Source organism: Solanum pennellii, chromosome 4 (genome assembly GCF_001406875.1).
Source record: "Solanum pennellii chromosome 4, SPENNV200".
Taxonomy (NCBI): Eukaryota; Viridiplantae; Streptophyta; class Magnoliopsida; order Solanales; family Solanaceae; genus Solanum; species Solanum pennellii.
In genome coordinates, this window is record NC_028640.1 from 28,709,981 (window position 1) to 28,716,079 (window position 6,099).

Here is a 6,099-nt window from a genome sequence, read left to right on the forward strand (position 1 = left end):
ATTATTTTTTGTACTATGTGGGTTTGCATTTTTATTCCATTTTTATCTATTTGTATTCCTAGAAATTCTATCTGATGTTTCATAATTTCTGCTTTCTTTTTACTTAGGCTTATGCTTGATTGTTTAATTATGTGTATAAATTTTTCTAATAACCTGATATGTTCATCTTGTGTTTTTGAATATAATAATATATCATCTATATAGACAATACAATTTTCTAATTGATTAAAATAATTGTCCATAAAATGTTGGTATCTACCTGATGCATTTTTATATCCAAATGGTAGAACATTCCATTCATAAAATCCTTGTGGTACAGTAAATGTTGTTAGTTGTTTAGATTCTTCTTCTAGTTTCAAGTGATAAAATCCTGATTTACAATCGAATTTACTGAAATAATTATATCCTTGTATCTGTCTTATTTTTAGTATTTTATTTGGTATTGGGTAATTATATGTTTTAGTTTTAGCATTTAAGTTGCGATACTCTATGACCATTCTACTTTTGCCTCGCTTTTGTTCACTATGTTTTTTAACTATAAATGCTGGACTTGTATGTTTACTATTGCTTTCTTGTATATAATTATTTTCCAATAGTTCGTCTATGTGCATTTTGAATTCTTTTAAATCATCAAAATTATATTGTAATGGCTTTTGTGTTATTATACTATTTTCATCTATTAATTCAGTTTTTACTTTCATCTTATGCTTTTCCCATCCTTGTAATGGATAATCACTGTATAATAATTCTAGTTGTTCATTAATTATTTTAACCTTATCTATTGTAAATATGATAATTTCCAATTGTGTTATTTGATTTTTACATATGTTTTCCATTATCTTTTCACTTCCTTTTATCCATTCTATAGGCTTACGTTGTTTGTTATTTACTCTTTTTGCTCTTATTTTATTTCCGCATGGTGTAGTAAACCACCAATGTGTTTTTGTTATTATATGTGGATAAAATCTTTCTAAAAATGGCATTCCTAATAACATATCTTTTGTTGTAAATTCAAAATTGTACATTTCTTCTATTGTTAGTATTTTATTCCATATTTGTATTTTTATATTTTTTGCTTTATATGTAATCATACTACCTTCATTATTAAATCCTGTCACTACCATAGGTGTTTTTTAATTTTTCCCATTTATCTTCTGGCAAACAATTATATTTACATATATTTGCTTCTGCTCCTGTATCTATCATGGGGGTATAATATCTGTTGTGGTATCCTTCTACAATAATTTTTGCAAGTATATATATTTTCATTATTCATTTTGTTCTTTTGATTATTATTTTTTTTATTTTGGCAAGTTATTGTTAATTGTCCATTTTCTATCATGTATGGTTTAACTTTTTCCAACCATTTTATTCCTTGGGTAATATTCTGGTTTCCTTGGTAGATTTTAAATGATATTACTAATGGTATTCCTCCTATAATTATTTCTTTTTCTGTTATTTCTTCGTTTGTGGTTACTATCTCACTAGGTAATCCAGGGCATAAGTGTCGTGTTTTTATAATTTCTGTTTCTAATACTAATTCTCTCGTTATGTAATTTTCTTCTTGTCCTGTATTTATCAAAATTTTATATCTTCTGTGGTCTATTATTCATGTTATAAAGTAATGGTATGGTGTTATCTCTTCTTTATCTAATAAATTTTGTGAGATTTCATAGTTCCTTTTAGATGTGCTCATTCTTGATGAGGTAGCTCTTGTTAATGTATTTGGTACACTTGAAGTACTCAATCTTTCTTTTACAATTTCTAAGTCTTCTTCTATGTCAATTTCTTTGTAGCTATAGTCATTATTGTCTATTACAGTAATTATTTTTTCAAAAGGATTTTCTATCTTTATTTTATCAATTTTATTTCTTGCTGTTACTTTATATTTGTTGTTAGTATATATAAATTTTTGCATCTTGCTGTAAATATTTTACTGCCTGGTGCTAGTTCTATTCCAGACATTTTCCAATATAAAACTAATGATTTATCTAAATTTCTACCTGTTAATGCTACTGAGTAGTTGACACTTATTATAAATTTAAATTTTTGGTATATTAAGTTTCCTTTTACTGCACTAATTATGCTTTTTTCTATAGGGTATATAATTCTATCATCTGCTAAATATATTTCAATAGGTGTGTCTATTCCTTCTCTGAAACAAGCTTTTATCAATATTTCTGTTCCTCCTAAGTGTACGTATTTTATGGGTGTTTTAGCTTTTATATCTTGTATTTCTTTATTTATTATCCTCTTATTTAGTATATGTATTTGCGCCTTTCCTTTTGTGTATTTACAATCTATGATGTGTTCTTTCTGGCTAACTACATAGTATTCATCTTTTTGTCTTTTGAACCAATTTCTTATTATAGGTATTTCAAGTACTTTTTCAACACTTAAGTCTAATTCTTTTCCTTTTATTTGTTCAAAAATTGTATTATCAAATATAATTTTTTGTTATGATAATTCTTCATTTTGATAGTCTTCTTTGGATATTATTTTTATGTCATCCTCAGACATTAGATTTCTTCTTCATTATCTAGTTCAATATTTTCTTCTTCATTTTCTATTTCAGTTTCTATATCCGATACTTCATATATACTATCATTTTCACTTAATTCATAGTTTATGTAATCTATTTGCCTGTATTTGTCATTATCTATAATTACTTCTGCGATTTGTTTTCCTTTTGGATTTTTAGGTAATTTACAATCTCTAGCTAAGTGTCCTATCTTTCCGCAGTTGTAACAAGTACATTCTGATAGTTTTCTCTTTGGTCTATACGGTCTTTCTATTTTATTATTTTTTACATAATATCTTTGTCTTGGTTTTTTGTATTTATATCTAGTTTTGGTTTTTCTATAGTTTTTGTGTCGTTTAGTTCTTTGTTTTTTATAATATTTATTTGTGCAACCAAACTGTGGTGCTGTTTTATCTTTACAACATGCTAGATTTTTAATTAGTACTTTCTCCATTTTTCTTTTTTCTTTTTGGTTTTCACATAATTGTACAAACTATTGATATAGAAATTTTATTCTAGCTCCTAAAGTATCTGTTAACCCTTCATTGTTCCAATCTTTAATTATTTTTGTACTAAATGATTCTGGTAGTTTTGTAAAATATTGTTGTCTTATTTCTTTTGCTTCATTTATATCATATCTTGCTTTGTAATAATATTCTTTAAATGCACATGTGTATTCTTCTATATAACACATTTTACATATAGCCAATTTTGTCATAAGTTGTCTATTTATTATTTTTTCTCTATTTTGTTCTTTTATTTCTGTAGTCATACCACCAAATTCATTCCGTATTGCTAATTCATATTTATCTAGTATATCTATATTTGTTGTTGATGGAGACCCATCTATTTTCTTATCACTCAAAAGTGTTTCTAGACTTTCTGGGGGTAAATTTCCTATCCATAATTTCGTTGTTCCAACAAATGTTCTTTCTATATATCCTGGCGTTTCTTTTGTTGTTATTTTGTTATCAATTAGTTTTTTAGATATATTTCCTACCCATAGTAAGATTGCTTTATTTAAATCTATAACACAATCTAGATCTAAAAAGTTATATTGTTCAGTTATTAGTTTAGGCGTCCATTTTTTACTTAATCTACTATTCCATATTGCGTTTGTTCTATCTGATCGTTCATAATTATCTGTATAATAAGTTGGTGCTGTCCATCTAGGACTACTTCTAGGACTATTATCAGGGGTTTTAACTCTTGATGTGCTAGGTTGATTTATATCTCCTGTATTTATTTCTAATTTTTTCGGGTTATTTACTTGTTCTAGAATTTATGTGTATGTTTCGCTTATATCACTTATTTCTGATTTTTGATCGTTCATTGTATCTTATTCATTTATTTCGTCTATTTCGTCTATTTCAAGATTTTCATTTAATTTTTGTTTCATCTTATTTATTTCATTAGTCAATTCAAGTTCATCATCTTTTTCTATTTGTTTTTCCTTTTGTTTTGTTTCATATAATAATTTTAGCTTAATTAATTCTTTTTCTAATTCACTTATTTTTGTATTTTTTATTTCTTCTAGATGTTGTACTTCCTGCTTTGCTTGTGTTTTTATTTTTTCAATCTCTTTTGATTTATCTATTTTTTCGTTTTCCTTTGTTATTCTTACCATAGCTGTTAAACTATCTTCTAATTTTGCTGTTTCTTTTTCTAACATTAGATACAAGTTATTTCCTTTTTTTTTTATCGTCTTCCTAAATTTGAAAATATTATTTTTATTACTAATCCTTCTTGATTTTCATATGTTTTTTCGTCTAATGCAAATTCTTCTTTATTCATTATGGTTCGTGTTATAGCTTACATCATGTTGTAATTTATATTCAAGGCAATCTATTTGTATTTCTAGCATAAATATAACTTTTCTTTGTGCTAATATTGATTTATTACATACTCCTGCTAACATATTTTCTTCTAGTCTTCCTTTTCTGTGTTTTAACTCTTGTCTTTTTTCAATTATTTTCTCTATTAGTTGTTGCTTATATATTTCTTTGTTCATATTGTTTTTTCAGATAACAAACATATTTATATTCTGTTTTAGAAATTATGTCTATTAAAAGATTTGTTTTGCTAGTATTTGTTTTGGTAAGTTGTAATAATTCATATTCTATTTATAAGGTTTTTAATTTTTTCTGTGTCTTTCGTACTTTTCTCTCTATTTCTGTTTTTATTATGGTAGTTATTTTATTTGTTGTCGGATTGTTCTTCATAATTTTAAGAATAAAATATTTTTCCGTAATATTCTTTTTTAAGTAGATCTAATCGCTGAATTTCATTAGTGTTATTTGCAATATATTCTAAATATTTATTTTCTCGAGTTCTTAAATACTTGTACAATTTTCAATTAGTAGCTTTTCAAGTAGTTCTATTCCTTCTTTAGTTTCTTTCCAGAATTGTAAGTATAAATAATCTATCATTGATCTATAAATAATTCTAGATCATCATATAATTCTATGTCAAAATCATCTGGTATAATTAATTCTGCCCAACCTTGGATTGTTTCCTCTATTATTTCATATGTCAATAATTTTTCAGAAATTGTTCTTTTTATATATGTATTAAGATCTTTCAATATATAGAGTATTAATATCTTGTAATTAACATCATCATCTAGTAAATAGGAATTCATTTTGACATGTTTTCGCTAAAAATTTTATTCCTTCTAACCTCTTAATAGATTATACTTATTTATTATGAAATAATAATGATTTAATAATCATCTCGTCTAGTCACTACTACGGTTTTCTTCTTTGATCGGTTACCCTAACAGTGCCTCAACTTTGTTTACTCCCCTAAACGGCCTTCTTGCCTATCGGTTTCAACTTTAGGATGGCATAGTCTGGGCATACTTACTCGTAGAATATTTCCGTAGCAAACTTTCTAAAGATGGTTATTATAACATTATTAAAACATGATAAACACTTATAATCAACAAGAGATTATTAGGAATAAAACAGTTTAGCTACTCATGAATGTAAATGAGTATACCTGTTTCTGTAGATTTGTTGTTTCTGACTTGTTTTCCATAGCTTTAATTTTGTTAATTAGCTCTGATACCAATTTGAAGGTGGAAGCGAATTTCAGAAGAAGAGAGTTGTTGTGAAAGGAGCTTATTTTATTATGAGGGAAAACCCTCTATTTATACAAGAAACTTTGGCCAAATGGCCGACACTACTTTAATATTACTTTATACATAGTGTTTTTCATATGAAAACACTATAATTTTATTTCTTACTTATTCAATCAAAAAATTTATAAAATTATGACCACCAAACATTTTTGAGTGAAAAATAATATTTTTTATTTTTGTGGTGATATCTTTCTTTTGTAGGCACTGTACATCAAAAAACGGAAGTTGTCAAAGAGGGATGTCACACTCTACTGCGATTACCCACTAGACCAACGTTCACTTCATCAAAACAAAAAAGAAGAGGTTTGTTTTCTCTCAAAGTCAAGCTTATATGCATTAGCGTTCTTTTGTTCTTTTTTGTATTAAATGCAAGGTTGAAAAGTTTTTCAAATTTGATCAGAATACTAAAAAAATTATTGTATCGTATCATTCTATA